We start from the raw sequence: 16,817 nt of genomic DNA on the forward strand, positions 1-16,817 counted from the left end.
AGACTTCAGGCCTAAGAAAAGGGCTCTTTTTATGAAGGATCATGCAGTTGACATTAACTGGTTCTATAAACACAGCAAGAACACAACTTTTAACTGCAGTCACCCCCTGGGGCGTGCATGTCCTTCTATCATTCGGGACAAGATATGCCTCATTGCTTTTAAGCTGAAATATCCAATGCAAAAGTATTGTTGGACTCCCCACTTCTCCTTCCACCCTCCATTCCCCCCCCCCCCACTTAGGTATGATGTCACACAAAATTACTTCCAGAAACTGGGAGGACAGAGCAGCCAAGTTATAAAACCTAAGTACGAGGCTTACAGCTTTCTTATCTACAAGTTAATACTTCTGGGGGCGAGAGTCTATCAATGATCAAGGCCACGGTAATTTTCCTGTTTCGTAAGAAATCTAAAATCTCAGCAGAAATACAATCTGCTGACTCGATCACATTCGTGCGGCCCACGCAAGCGCCTAACCCTACACAGGACGCTCCCACGACTCACCAATATGTAAAACTGTTTTTAAACCTCATTCCTACTTTTAATCAAGACAGAAAATCAAATAGATGTCTTTGGACATAATCTTGGAATAAAAATAAAACAAAAATAACACGGAGAATAAAATATGAGCCAGTTCCTATACTTGTGTGCTTACTTAACCACCCCACCCCCCACATTTTCTAAAGTTTTCCATTATGATTTTAAGATGTCATTTTTTTCCCCCAAAGAATATTGACAACTATTTCCCACTTATAGCTCTGGTTTAAAAAGAAGTTGGGTTTAACTTGAGACTGATTCAGAACTGGGCTTGTCTTAGACTCCTGTGAAATCACGGGAGTTAGTCCTCTAGGATCAAAATTTCCTTTACATTTTTCACTGAGAGTCAGGGGTTCATAAAATACAGTAGTAGTAAAGCTAGTTACAGAAACTGTCAAAGGTTGTGTTTTGCATTATTTAACATGCCACCATAGAATTAAATCATGTAAATGGAAGTCTGTCCATCTCAATCACTAAATCTGGTCAGGTGAAAGTCTACAAAACTCTAAAATTTTTTTCATCTTCTTACTGAAACTATCTAAACACTATGCTGAGACATAATTTTTAAAAAGAATATTACAGGAGAGGGCTTGGATTTGAAAAGGACAACACCGTACACTCTCTATGCCTCCTGTTCGCAGGCTGATGGACTGCCCAACCAACTTGCCACGTTGAAAAACTGTTTAATAATTCTCCATAATGGAAAGATTTTAAAAAGCTATATATAGCACCAATCAGGTAACAATAGATCAATCAGGTTTTCCTAAAATGTAGTATTTGCCGTTGAAGCCTGCATAAGTAATTACATTCAAAGTAATGTACGGGGAGCTATCAATCCCCATTCACTCAGCATGCATTCACTGAGCCAAGAGCTTTGCTGGGCTTGGAGATATAAAAATGAATACGACACAGCTGCTTTACTTCCAGCTAAAAGAATACACCTAAACAAAGAGCTACAGGGCAATGTGTTAAGTGCTATAATAGAGGTGTGCACAAAGGGCTGAGGGCCAAAGGAAGAAGCTATAAATTCTTCCTGGGAAATCAAGCCAGTGAGGGGAGATATAAAAGAAGGTCTGGTGATGTTTCCTTGCGATAAACTCGACTTTTTCTTTACTGTGTTGTCAAAAGTAAGGCAGTAATTTTAGGATTTATGAACCGTTCTCATAGCAAATGCTAAATTGGTCTAGAGTTTTATTTATGTTTGACAGAGACTTCCGGTTACAATATCCTAATATACATTTTTAAAAATAACTATGATTTGTTGTATTCCCACTCAACACACACAATCCAGAACAGCAGGAATAGTTTGAATAGTTCCCATGAATGAAACTTAGATACAAAGTTCAAAGATGTTTCAAAATGTAAGTTAAAAAAAAAAAAAGTCACATTCTAGAAACTTAGTAATATATTAACAATGCTTATTTTCAGTATCAATTTTTTTCTCTTCTTCTGAAAGCAAAAATAAAAGAACCACCTGATTATATATCATGGCTAACATCTGCCTTTCTCTACTTCTGTGTTTAGAAAAACAAGGAGGGTGTTGAATCAACTTCTACTTAACATCATTTATTATGCATACCATATTCCTACTTATAACATAGTTGTGACAGAACCTCCATTGTTCATTACACACCAGCCCCAAACTTGAGTAATTCTAATGTAAGCATGAGAAACCACCGTCTCCTTTGGGGTGAATTTCCAAATTCCTCTGTGTTAAATTGAGGTCTAATTTTCCCTGTGCCTGGTTTTCACATGAAGGTCCATTCCACCCCATGTGCTCCTTTTCAGCTGTCAATAAACAGAGGCAGTGAATTCCCCCACCGCTTCACAAAGCTAGTTAGGCAGAGCCATTCATTCCTTCAGGAAAACAGGGCATTGATTTCAGCGAGTTCCCAGGGAGCAGCTGCAACAAAGAGATCAAAGGCCCACCTCTCTTTCCCTCCATTGCTTTCATTAGGCCGGGCCCAGACAAACAGCGACAGGTTTCCCCGAGACAAGCAGAGGGCCCGGCGGACCACCTCATGGTTCAATTCAAATTCATCCGTTTCCTACATTCCAGTGACAGTCCAGAATGCTAACCATGACAAACCAGCACGATCACCCGGCATAATATACTGCTCGCCAGTTCATCCAAGGTCAGAGGGAGAAAACACGAAGGGAGGGAAGTCCTCTGCCTCCAGGACCCGCGGAGCCGCCATGGCCCCCCGACGTTCCATAAATAAACTGCGCCCGCTCACTCTCCCTTGCTTTCTCCACCCTGCGATCCTACAAGCAATGGTCTCACTTAATCTGCGATTTCTTTCGTGTCACCGTACCCAATCTACTGGGACACTGTTCTCAGCGGAGTGGGGCTGCTGATGACAGGAGGGCGGCCACACGCGCGGCCCTTCTTCATTCGCACCCAGGAAACTACTCCCAGAGGAACTGGGAGCTGTGATCCCCGGGGCTTCCCTCAGGTCTTCATCTCCAGCCGCGGCCACGCGACCTAAAGAGAGACTCGGCTGCATAAACTCCTGTCTGCAAAACACACACCCAGACAGAGACAGAACAGCTAGCTTTTTGACGGGAGCTAGGTAGTCACGGAAACTAGTAACCCAAGCTCTTAAGTGACGGTCTGTGTGTGAATGAGGGGTGTGTGTGTGTGGGGAGTGACGAAGGTTAGTGAGGGGGAGAGGGGAGCCAGAGGGAGGAACTAGCAAAGAAAGTGGATTATCCTGACTGGTTCCCTACACTGATCACAGAATTAAAAGATTTCCAAAGTCCCCACTGAATCCTGAACGCCTGCGTTGACTGGCTACCACGTTCTTGAAAGCCTGGAACAAAATGCGTTCCTTTTATTGTGGTCCGCTCCATTTCTGCCGCTAATCCTGAGTAAACAGGGGAGTACATGTTAAGTTTTCAAAATTCCTAAACTAAAAAGAAAATAAACAAGATTGGAATGAAAGGTATGGAGAACTCATTCCTTGACACAGAACGCGACCTTCCCACGTGTCCGTCTTAGGAGCTTCGGGAAGGAAGTGGGGGAGGGGGGGTCCCTTCACTGATTATTCATTTGTCTGCCAAAGAGGCCATTTTGTGTAGGGTACTAAACAGCCCTCAAAGTAAAGACTTTCGACTTTTCTCAAATTGGGACAGATATATAAACTTAAGAGAACACAGAACTCCCAACTGTGCGCGAGAGGTGGTGGAATTCTTGGAACCTCAAAGCTGACTCTGGCACTAACTCCCTTTGGCCTCCCTGCCTCCCTTCTCTTCCAAAATGGAGACAGAAACATCTGTGAAGAATTTCTTTACAAAGTATTGTGAAATAACCGTTCCTCAAAAACGAGGTACCTCATCGAAGAAAGCTGGTCTTATGAGTTATTCTGTAATAGATCTATAGAATGCAATCTATAACAGATCTCATTTTATAACAGATCACTCTAATTCAATAGAGCTGCTCTGGAAACTCCTGTGTCTCTATAAATCAAATCACTTTTTAAAAGCACTCAGAAAAGTTGCTACTTGAAGGCTACAGCAAATGACGAAATACACTCCTCAATTCATTTACATACCTTTCAAAAGCATTTACAAAGCACTTAGAAACATCAATTTGCTCTTCACTATAACCTACTGAGATAGATGGTTTTATGAATTTCTATTTTTGTACGAGGAAAACAGCCTCAAGAGAGGTAATAAATTGATTTGCCAAAGTCACAGAATAAGTAGATGAGTCACAACTTTAAATACTTCTTCTAAATCTCATGCTATTTCCATTGCACCTAGTTACCACCTCTGCATATAATTATTCACTGACATTCTTCGTAATTTTATTAAATAAGTCCTCAGAATCTATTTGTAAGCTCAATGCATTGTGCTGCTCATTCAAGGAGGCAGTCTTTAAGAGTATGGATTCTGCTGTCAGGTTCACATTTAAGTTTTAATGTCAACTTTTAGTAGTTTTGTAAATTAAGCAATTAATAGTATTTCCAGAAGCTCAATTCCCCCATCTGTAAGAGAGGAATAGTACCTTCTTTCATGAGCTTCCCTGGTGGTTCAGTGGTAAAGAATCTGCCTGCAATGCACAAGATGTAAGAGATGCGGGTTTGATCCCTGGGTTGGGAAGATTCCGGGAGAAGGAAATGGCAACCCACCCCAGAATTCTTGCCTGTAGAATCCCACGGACAGGGAGCCTGGTGAGCTAGTTAATAGTGTCACAGAGTTGGACGTGACTGAAGTGACTTAGCACACACGCATACACCTTCTTTCACAGGGTTTGCAAAGGATCAAATTGCCAGTAGGACATAAATTAAGCTATTTATTGACTAACCAATATTTTGAAGTGTCTACTTTAAGACGACCTTTCTATAGGTAAATAACCTACAGGAAGCACCTAAAGCAGTATTAGCATATAAGAAATGCTCAGGATTGGTAGCTGTTATCATTGATGTTGAAAATCAAACCAATATAAAATTTGTTAAAAGTGGGAAAAAATGCTTATTTTCAATAAAAGACACAAAATTTAACTTTTAGCATCCAGATTACATGATTCCCTCCAGCACTAAAAATATAGCACTCAAGTCTGTGTTTTTATGGGGCCAAGTAATTTTAAAACCAGATCACACTGTCATAAAAGATAAGCTCCTATTCAAAACAGAGACACTAATTGAGTTGTCTTGAAAAAATAATAACTGAGATAAGTGTCTGGTTGCTATAAAGCAACGATGTGGTTTTTCTGTAAAATTTTATAGAAAAATGCAAGTTTTACTTCTTGCCATTTAACCATTTTAAGTAGAAATGTACTGGTGATAGGCAGGAATTCACAGACTATTGCCACACAAAGAGAAAAATACCTAATAGGAATATTTGCTTTATGTAGCTAGTGCTTTAGTAAAGATTTGACCCTCACACTTATCATTAGGAGAAAACGGGTTGACTTCCTAGAACGGAGAAAGACTGCCAATGGTAAACGGCAAATCTTACTTTTTCCTCTTTGTCTCATTTTTCGTAACCCTTTATTGATAGATGGTGGTATGTGGATGCTACAGTGCAGAGAACACAAAATACTATGGGAAGACAGACAGGCCCATAAGTCCTAGAGAGTCAGAAGAGGCTTTGGAAAGGAGATGGATTTATCCAACTCTTACCAAGTATGTAAGCATGTCTAGAATATTCCTGATTGTCCTTGAGCTTCAGGGGATTTTCTCTGAATTCTAAATATGTCATTTAGGGATTCAACTGTCCTTCGCTGCTTTTGCTGATGTGCAAACTTAGATGGACCCCCCCCCCCGCTTAATTTTTTTTAAAATATTTATTTATTTGGCTGCCCAGAGTCTTAGTTGTGCCATGCAGTATCTTTTAGTTGAGGCACACAAACTCTTAGTTGAGGCATGTGGGATCTAGTTCCCTGACCAGGGATCGAACCGAGGCTTCCTGCACTGGGAGTATGGAGTCTTAGCCACTGGACCACAAGCGAAGTCACTTTTTTTTGTTGTTGTTTTTTAATTCAAGGCTTTGATATTTTAAAAGGCAGGGAACTGAGGCTACTATTGTTTGACTAAATATCACTTAAGGCTCCTTCTAATTCTAGAGTTCTATGATTTTAAAAATTACTGCTCATTGCATTACCTACTATATAACACATCAGTTTAAATGTGTTTGTTAATCTATAGCCTACTAACACTGAGAAATTTTTTTTTCCTTCACTACCACTTATCTCAAAAATTAATAGTTCAGAAGAACTCATAAGAATGTTTACAGACATATGTCTCACAAAGAAACTGAGTCCATAGCTGTGGAAGTTTGATAGCTATTTCTTTCCTATGATGGGCTAAGAATTGCCTTTTTATAGCCACCTTTAACTGTCTTTTCCAACCATATGAAACAAACATATTTTTAAACAAAAGACATTCAGATATTCAAAGACAATTTTAACAATCCTTTACCTTGAGTCGTTAAATTTGATGCTGTTCTTTCCTAGTATAGGTACCTAGTGCTATAAGTTTGCCTCTAAGCACTGCTATACTTGCATCCTATGTGGAAACACATTTCATTTCTATTTGGTTGAAAATACTTCCCAATTATTCTTTTCATTTCTGTCACGTGGGTTATTTGGCAAAATTCACCAGTGTGACCATTTGGGTCTGGGTGTTTTCTTTTCTGGAAAGTTTTTGTTGGTGGTGATGATATTGTTTGTTTTGAATGTATACTATTAATTTGATGTCTTTAATAGATATAGGGCTGTTCAGGTCATCTATTTCTCCCTGCATGAGTTCTGGGAGTTAATGTCTTCCTAGGAATTGGTCCATTTCATCTAAGTTCTCCAATTTATGGGCAGAAGCTGTTTGTAGTATTCTCTCACAAGCCCTGTAAAATCCATGAGGTCAGCAGTCATGGGCTCCTCCCTTCCTTTTTGATCCTGATAATTTATGTCTTTTTTCCTTGGTTAGCCTTGCTATAAGTTTATAATTTTATTAATCATGTTCAGAAACTTTTCATTTTGTTGATTTTTCTTTATCATTTTCCTATTTTCATTTTTTTTTTTACTTCTCTAATTTTTACTACTTTCTTCTGCCTGCTTGAAGTTTAATTTGCTCTTTTCTAGTTTCATAAGGTAGAAACTTCAGTTATTGATTTTAGGTTTATTCCTAACATAAACATTTAATGCAATAAATTTCCTTCCAGCCATTATTTTAGCTGCATCCCACACATTCCTGGTGACTCAGTCAATAAAGAATCTACCTCCAATGCAGGTGACGCAGGTTCAATCTCTGGGTTGGGAAGATCCCCTGGAGAAGGGAATAGCTACCCACTCCAGTATTCTTGCCTGGAGAATTCCATGGACAGAGGAGCCTGGAGGGCTACAGTCCATGGAGTCACAAAGAGTCCAACATGACTGAGTGACTAACACTTTCACACATTTTTATAGACTATATTTTCACATTTTGTTTAAAAAAGTATTTTTAAATTTTTCATGAGACTTCTTTGATGTATGCATTATTTGAAGTCTGTTATTTTCCAAATATTTGAGAATTTTCACACTATCTTTTTGTTATTAATTTCTATTTTAATTCCACTGTTGTCTGAGAATGTATTTTGTATGACTGCCAATTCTTTTAAATGTAAAGTATGGCCTAGAATGTGCCCCTGGGTTATTTAGAAGTGTGTTATTCAGTTACAATATATTTTTCCAAATATATTTGCTGTAATTTAATTCCATTATGATCAAGAACATTCTTTGTATGATTTCCAACCCTTTTAAATTAACTGACTTGTTTTCTTACCCAGAATATGGTCTACCTTAATAACTGACCTGGGCATGCTTGAAAAGAATATGTATTCTGCTTTTGTTGGGTTCTATAGTGTTATACACACACACACACATATATATAGTGTTATGTGTGTGTGTGTTAGTCACTCAGTCGTGTCTGACTCTGTGAACCCATGGACCATAGCCCACCAGGCTTTCCCATGGACTTTTCCAGGCAAGAATACTGGAGTGGGTTGCCATTCCTTCTCCATATAGTGTTCTATAAGTATCAATTAGGTCAAGCTGGTTGATACTGCTGTTTAAGCCTTACACATCTTTATTGGTTTGTTTTTTACTTGGGGTATATATCTTACAAACCCCAACTCCATTGTTATTATTTTTACTTAAATAACTATCTTTTTAAAGAGATTTAAATTAGAAAGAACTTACACCTTTTCGCAGGTGGCTACCATTTCTGGTGCTCCTTATTTCCCCTTGGTATTATTTTCCTCTTCCTGAGGACTTTTAACATTTCTTGTAGTGTAGGTCTAATAGATATTAATTCTTTAAGCTTTTGCATGTCTGAAAATATTTCACTATCTTTTTTGAAAAATATTTTCACTAATTAATAGATTTTTCTAAGTTAACAGTTTTTTCTTTGAGACATTGTTCCACTACCTTCTGGCTTGCATTGCTTTTGGTGAAAAGTCTACTGTCACTCTCTGTTCCTCTAAATTTATAGTTTCTTTGTTCTCATTTTAAAATCTTTCTCTTTATTACTGGTTTTAAATTATCTGATTATATTGTGCCTTGGTATAATTTTCTTCATCTTTTTATTCTTTGGATAACTTCTAGATATTTATTGAACCACTGAGATTCATGGACTTATGGTTTTCATCAATTTAGCAAACTTTCAGCCATTATTTTTAAAAATATCTTTCTTCTGCTCCCTCTTTCCCTCGGATACTCTAATTATACATATATTTGGCTGTGTAAAGTTATCCCACAGCTTACTGATGGCCTTTATCCCCCAGGCATTGTGTGTGTGTGTGTGTGACTGTTTTATTTTATATAATTTCTATTGCTGGGTCTTCAAGTTCAGTGTCTAGTCTGCTGTTAATCCTGTCCATTGTACTTTTCAGACGTTTGTTGTCTCTAGAAGATCAATTTGGACAGTTTTATAGCTTTCATGTCTCTCCTTAACAAATTGATGCTTCCTCTATTATCTTGAACATACAAAACTAGCTTTAATCATAGTTCTAATATCTTCCTTTAGTGAATATGTTTATTAAAATCTTAATAAAAATCTGTTTATTAAATTTGTTTATTAATATCTGTTTATTAAATCTGTTTCATTTATGAGTCCATTTTGTTGACTGAATTTTCTCCTAACTACTGAAATTTCCTGTTTCTTTGCATATCTGGTAAATATTGATTGGATGCTAGATACTGTATACTTTATCTTGTTAGTACTGGATTTATGTGTTTCTTTAAATATTCTTGAGCTTTGTTCTGGGCTGCATTTGAGCAACTAGAAACAATCTGACCCTTCATTTATTTAATGTTTTGGCCACACAATGTAGTATATGGGATCTAAGGCTGACCAGGGTTCAAACCCATGCCCCCCTGCAATTGAAGCACAGAGTCTTAATCAGTGGACCACCAGGGAAGCTCCACAATTTGACCCTTTAAACCAGGAGTCCGCAAATTATGGTCCACAAGTCAAATCTGGCTGACAGTCTATTTATAAAGTTTTATTTTAGAATTCAACCACCCCAATTCATTTACATATTCCCTATGGCTGCTTTATCATTACAATGGCAGAGCTAAGTAGTTGCAGGAGGGTCATATATGCCTGCAAAACCCAAAGTATTTTCATTTGGCCCTTTACTAAAAAAGTTTTATGATTCCTCTTTAATGGCTTACTTTTAAGATTTTTCAAGTAGGATCAGAACAGCCTTTTGTCTAGGACTAGTTTTGCCTCACCACTGAGGCAGTACCCTTCTGAGCAGTCAATCTAATGTCACTTACATCACAAAGTTTTTCTGCTCTGAATGGTGAGGATGTCCACTTCCCAGCTAACATGAGCTACCTTTCCATTCCCAGTGTTGTTGTTGTTTTTTTTTTTTTTCTTTTTTCCCCAAGACTTGGGGAGTTCTCTCCTAAGCATATACTAATCAGTACTTAACTCAAAACTCCAGGGGAACCCTCTACAGATCTCCAGAGCGCTCTCTGTGCAACTCTCTTCTCTCTCATCCTCTGTCCTGCAAATTCTAGCTGCCTCGATCCCCTGAGTTCCCAGCTCTAGCATCTCAATTCTGACTACCGAGCTGTGTTTGGGTTCTCCTCTCACACTGTGTCCTTGGGTACAGCATTTGTTTCCTTTACCTCATGGTTAGCTGTCTTATGCCATTTGTCATCCGAAGTCTAAAAATCTTTGTTTCACACATTTTATGCAGTTTTGTTTGCTTTGATAAGGCAGGACAATAAATTCAGTTCCTGTTACTATTATCATGGCTGGAAGTCATGGTGAAAAGTACCCTCAGTAAGAAGTTTCAACTCCTTACATTTGCATTAGTGCTTTATATTTACAGATAAGTACTGACAAATCTAAATTATCTCATTTCATCCTCTTTACACTGCTAAAATGTAGAGATTACAAAAAATGCAAAAAATTGTCTGGGGTCATATTATAGTGCAGTCCATGTCTCCTAGTTATTTTCTCTTCCATAAATATATATATATAATTTTTCAAAATTTACTATGTGTAATGATGTAAATAATAAAAGATTGTCTTCTGTACAAAGTATACTATAAAATGATTTATTATGAGCATCTCACTCTTATAATACCAGCAAAATTGGATTAAAGAATTAATAGTTACTGAATGCTGCTAATGGCTAGGTCTATCACCTCAATTAATCTTCATAAGCCTCATAGCTATTATTATTGCAATTTTACAAAAGACAAACTGTGGCTAAGAAAGCTTCATTAGGTTTGTTATAGCATACTCATTGGAATCACAGCCAGAATTCAAGCCAGGCTATGCCTGGTTGGAAAACTTGTGCTATCCACCATGCTGTCTGCTCTCTAATCTACAGCTCTTAAAAAGAGCACTTATGGAACTAAATTCTGATAGAACACTAAATCTTCAGCAACAACATGACATTAGGAATCATTTACTAAAATTATCAAGATCTATTCATTTTTACCAAAGAATGTCTAATCAAATAAGCACTGAAAAGAAAGTGAAGCATATTCTCGGAACAAATTTCATACCTAGTTTTTCTCCCAGTAATCCTTAGAAATATACAGATGATTGACATTTTCATTACTTTTTTTTTTTTTAACTTACCTATCTTTGTCAAGGTCAGGAGGCAACAAGAGAAGGTTGTACTGGGCAAAGTCAGTAACTACCACACAATCCATTTTCCCATCCCACTTTCCCATCTTTGTAAACAGAACACACAAAAATGCCCACCCTCATGGAGTTCAAGTGAAAGGGAGATTGACAAGTAAAATATATACAAGCAAGTGGTTAGGAAAAATAAAGTACTGTAGGGAGGGGAAGTACTAGGGGTGTGAGGCAGGGAGAAACAGGGCTAATTTGAAATAAGCTAGTCAGAGAAGGCCTCGATGAGGCGATGACAGTTATGTGAAGATTTGGAGATAAGAAAGCAAGTCATGTGGCTACTTGTGGGAACAGTACCTGCAAAACCCCAATGAAGGAACAAGAATACTGGTGTGGCTGAAGCAGTGAGTGAGGACAAGCAGTGACAGGCTGGGTTAGATCAGAGGTAATGGGGGCCCATATCATGTAAAAGTTGATAAGCCTCTGTGAACACTGGAGCAGAAAAGTAATGTGATCAGACTTAGGAGTTTTAAATAATTTATCTGGCTGTCATTTGAAGAATGGATTATAGGGGGAAAGCATAAAAGCAGGGAAGCCAGTTAGGAGGCTATTTTAATAAAAAGATGAAGGCTTGAACCAGTATGGTAGTAAAAGATGTGGCAAGAAGCAGTCATCTTCTGGATATATTTTAGGTAGAGTTGACAGTACTTCCTGATACAGGGGATGACCAAAAGATGTGATGATAGTGTCACAAAGATTATGTGAGCAACTGGAGAAATGTAGTTGCCATATACTGAGACGAGGAAAACTAATGAAGAAAGTTTGGCTGAAGTAGACAGTATTAGCCATTTAATACTGTAAATGTTTTCAGTGATAGAGGGAATAATTCATTTCCCAGGTTAAAAATATTTATTTGAATCTATTTCGAATGTTGAGATTTCACTGAATTAAAAAAAAAAAATAAAACTACCATGAAACAGGAGATCTTCCTGTTTTTCTTCCATGTGCTACAAAGAAAAAGTTATCGAACAGAAATACAGCTACTCCAAATGATAAAATGAGAATAAAGCTAAATTCTCCCAATCTGCAATTCTCCATTCATTTCATCTATTGGACAGATTTTCACAGATAAATGAAATAGAATTTGTTATACCTCATTAGTCAAACCATTCACATTAGTGGCTTTCTCCTGGGGTGCTGTGCCCCTCTTACCATCTGCCACAATGATATGAAGACTGTGATGCCCAACAGGATGGATGTATGTACAACCTCAGATCCACGGATGGCACTTTGCTCCTGCTAATCATAACCCTGATAGGAAGTCACTCCAAAGAAACAGATGGCCCTAGCCCAAGATGTGTAATTCAAACTTTCTCAAAACAATTATCACCTAACAGTATCAGGAAAAGTGAAACCATCCTTAAAATACAAACCAATAATAAAAAAAAGTTTTCCTCTAAAAGTTCTCTAGAAAAATATTTTCATGTAATTAGAAACTATAAAAGGTTGGAGGTGAAGAACAGAAAAAATTAAAATACCAACTTACAAAAGCCAATGACGACTATGTTCCCTCAATTAGGCAGGGAAAAACCTAGAAACAAAAATAAAAATTATTAGTTCTATATAGTAGTTGTGTGCACATTTTAAATTGTACCTTTACTGAGATAACTGCAAATTCCACATGAAGTTTTTTTTTTTTTTTTCACATGAAGTTTTAAGAGAGATCTTAAGTGTCCTTTACTCAGTTTCTCAAGGGGTAACATTTCACAAAACTAAAGTACTGTGTCACAATCAATATGTGTGTGTGTATATATGTATTATACAATATACTGGTCTCTTGAGATTTCCCCAGACTCACTTTACCTATTTGTAGTGTATTTAGTTCTATAGCATTTTATCACCTGTGAGATCAGTGACCCCCCCCTCTACAGCCTAGACACTGAACAGTTCATCAACACAAGTTTCTCTTGGGTCATCCTTTCATAAGCACACCTGTCTTTTTTCCCACAACCTCCCTCTGTCCCTAACAATAAAATAACATTCATTTGTGAATAATCATTTCACTCATTGTGTGTTGAGTCTACTATGTAGTTATAATGTCAAATCATAAATAAAGAATTCCTTCTGCATTAAAGAATAAGTTTCAGTTTAAGGAACAAATTCTCTGGAGAGATGTTTTTTTCCTCGTTACCTTAACATACACTATTCATTTCAAAAATCAAAAGGTAAAAGGTAAGCTAAAGTAGGGTCTGCATTCAAAGATTCCACAATTTCAATATTTAAAGTATTTTTTACAGCAGTTCTAGGTTCACGGTAAAAATGATGCAAAGGTGTTTTTAATTTCAAATTCTATTTGTCTATTGCTAGTATACAGAAAAGCAACTGGCTTTTGTATAATGAATTTGTATCCTACAATGTTGCTGTAATTGTTTATTGGTTTTGGTAGTAGGGTAATGCTAGCCTCACAGAACGAGTTAAAAAGTATTCCCTCTGCTTCTATCTTTTGAAAGTAATCATAGAGAAGTGGCATAATTTCTTCCTTAAATGTTTGGAAGAATTCACCAGTAAAACCACCTGAGCCTGGTGCTTTCTGTTTTGGAAGGTAATTATTTATTTGAATTATTTAATTGAGAAATCATCTTCAATTATCTATTTCTTCTTCTGTGTTTTGGCAGACCGTTTCTCTTTAAAGAGTTGGTCCATTGCATCTAGGCTATCAAATCTGTGGGCACTGAGTAGTTCACTGTATTCCTTTATTATCCTTTTAATGTCCAAGGGATCTGAAGTGATGTCCCTTCATTTCTGATATTAGTCATCTGTATCCTCCCTCTTCTTAGTCTCATTAGAGACATCAATTTTACTGATCTCTCAAACAAAACCAATTTTGATGTCACTGATTTTTTTCTATTGACATCCTATTCTCAATTTCATTGATTTTTCTGCTTTAATTCTTATTCTTTTCTTCTGCTTACTTTAGATTTAGTTTGCTTTTGTCTAGTTTTTTAAGGTGGGAACACAGATTAATGGTTCTTCTTTCCTAACATATCCATTTCCTTCTAAGCACTGCTTTCTCTGCAACCAACACATTTTGATAAGTTGTATTTTCATTTAGTTTACAATATTTTAAAATGCCCCTTGAGACTTTTTCCTTTGACATATGTGTTATTTATATGTATGTTATTTAATCTCCATGTGTTTTGAGGATTTTCCAGATGTCTATTATTTCTATTGTAATTTCATTATGGTCTGAGAGCAGACACCATGTGATTTCTATTAACTTTGTTAAGACGGGTTTTATGGCCCCAAATGTGGTCTATCTTGATAAATGTTCTATGTGAGTTTGAGAACAATGCCAGTGTCCTTTTCAGGTAATAATCCTATTCAAGGTTGCAGACTGATGACTTCTTATAGTCTCACATGGCAGAAGAAAAAAAAAAGCTGGCTAGTTCTCTGGCCTCTTCTCATAAGGGTACTAATCCCACTCATGAAGGCTCAACCCCTCATGATCTAAATACCTCCCAAAGCCCCATCTTCAAATATCCCCACATTGGGTGTTAGAAATTCAACATATAAATTTTGAGTGGATATAAACATTTGGTCCATTGTAATGACCTTTTATATACATGAAGACAATTTAGTCATTTCTGAAAGACCTCTCTCTCTACAAAATCTCACACCAAAAACAAGAGCTGGGGGAGAAAGCTGGGTAGACTACTCGAACCCTATACAACTTAGTAATCAGAGAGCTAACCAAATAATTATGGATAACTTGACTTAACTTAGACAGCCACAGTAGGCAGCTCAGTGAAACTGGAGAGTGCTCAGGTAATATTAAAAAGGCAGCAAAACAACACAGTGGAAAGGCTACTGCAGGAGAAGTGGGGTCTCACAGCTAGAGAGAGTGACATCACTCTAATTCTGTCAATTCAGACTCAGCTGAGTTCCACAGCCTCCAGAACATTCCCCACGTCTTATTATTTCCCACTTTTGCTACTACCTTCCAAATGAAATCTCATTTCCCACACTTGTAGATACAGCTCTCTCTGCTAACATCCCTACATCATGCTTCACTGAGAGAGAAAAGGAAAAAGTACTGGATAGAGCATCTTATCTTCCCAATGCTAAATCTACAAATTACCCTTCCTAGCACAAAGACCAATCCCAGCTCTCCATCCAAAGCTTCCTCTCCATGATTATCCTCTCCATTTCTACTAGAGGTGCTTTTTGCCAACATACAATCATGCTCTGGTATTTAATAAACAAAATTTTCACTGACCTTGCATTGCCTTCTAGCTTCCACTGGGTTTCCAAACTAACTTTCTCAGATCAACTTAACGGAAAAGAATTGAAAACCGGTAATCCCCATTTCCTCACCTCCCGTTCACTTTCCAACCCATTCCATCTTGGCTCTTATCTCCACCACTCTATCAAAGGATCCTTATCAAGGTCACCAAAGCCAATTCTTATTATCCTCATTTAAAAAATCAGGACACTGAAGCTCAAGAGAGATTATTAAGTTGAGATAGTAAAGATACTTACCTTCCCCTGGAGATAAGCAAGAGCCCAGGGCTGCCCCAAAGCACCCTTTACAGGATATTAGACTAAGGTCTTTATCGTCCAGGGACTCCCACCTCTTTCCTTCCTCATGTCACCTTCCCTGTATTAAATCTCTGATTTATTCCTTGAAATACCCCATTGCATTTCATCACTTTAATTGAGAAAAAGTCTTTGCTTAACCTGTGAATATGTTCAGTGTACGCCACTTAGTGTATATTACATTGGTCACAACAATCTGAGAATAGGTGGTTTTATCCCTTTTATATGAGTAAGAGAATTTTGGCTCAGAAAGAATAAAAACTTTTCCAGTATCAGACAGTTTATTAAGCAGTAGAGCTAACATTTGACCTCATTACCCGGATTCTGCACCCCAAGCTGACTGCCCTTCATGTTGGTTAAATCTGAGTCTCTTAGTTGCTCCTGTTACATGGTAACAAGAAGTCACTCACGAAGAAGTACATACTACTTGGTTACCCCTAAAGTTCAAAAACAGACAAAACTAATCTACAGTGATGGAAATCAAGAGTGTTACTTCTAGGGGAGGTACTGGCTAGGAGGTGAGAGAATTTTCTCTTTCTGGATGGATGTAATATTGTCTATCTTCATGCAGTGATTATACAGGTGATATATATTTTAAAAAATCATCAAGCTGTATTATTAAGATTGACACACTTTATATGCTTCCCCTATCCATGTATTTCATACCTCAGCAGAAAAAGAAGCATACTGTTAATGTAAGTGAAGCAATTTCAATGTTGTGTTTTATAAAAAAAAACACATCTGCTTAATAATTTTACTTAACTATTTATTTTTAGTATCAAGGTGGGATGCCATAGAAGAAATAGCAATAACTTTTGAATCAGACAAACCAGTTTTGCCACTTACTAACTATACTGTTGTTGGACAAGTTTCTTAATCTCTTTGATACTGAGTTTCTTCTCAATTTAAAACTGAGACAATAATACTTACTTTGCAAAACTGTAGCACAATTATAGTAGGCATTTAACAGTGGTAGCTATTTAGCAATAGCTCTTTGTATGTAAGTATCACGGCAGGTACAAGAACCCTATCTCTAAGAACCTGACCAACTGGAAGTGACGTTGAGATATAAAGATTAATGATGAAAGGGAAGAATTTAACAAGAGC

General features: G+C 37.3%; 1 protein-coding gene across 16 annotated transcripts in view; it reads right to left on the minus strand.

Moving 5' to 3' along the window:
• PLAGL1 (PLAG1 like zinc finger 1) overlaps nucleotides 1–16,817 on the minus strand; it is an 88,175-nt gene that overhangs the window by 31,555 nt on the left and 39,803 nt on the right. For all 16 annotated transcript variants that reach the window (XM_043456909.1, XM_043456923.1, XM_043456920.1 and 13 more), the window contains one exon: nucleotides 12,661–12,705. The gene's annotated coding sequence lies outside the window, so the exon portion shown is untranslated. The remainder of the gene's footprint in view (nucleotides 1–12,660; nucleotides 12,706–16,817) is intronic.

Source organism: Cervus canadensis, chromosome 33 (assembly GCF_019320065.1).
Source record: "Cervus canadensis isolate Bull #8, Minnesota chromosome 33, ASM1932006v1, whole genome shotgun sequence".
NCBI classification, from domain to species: domain Eukaryota; kingdom Metazoa; phylum Chordata; class Mammalia; order Artiodactyla; family Cervidae; genus Cervus; species Cervus canadensis.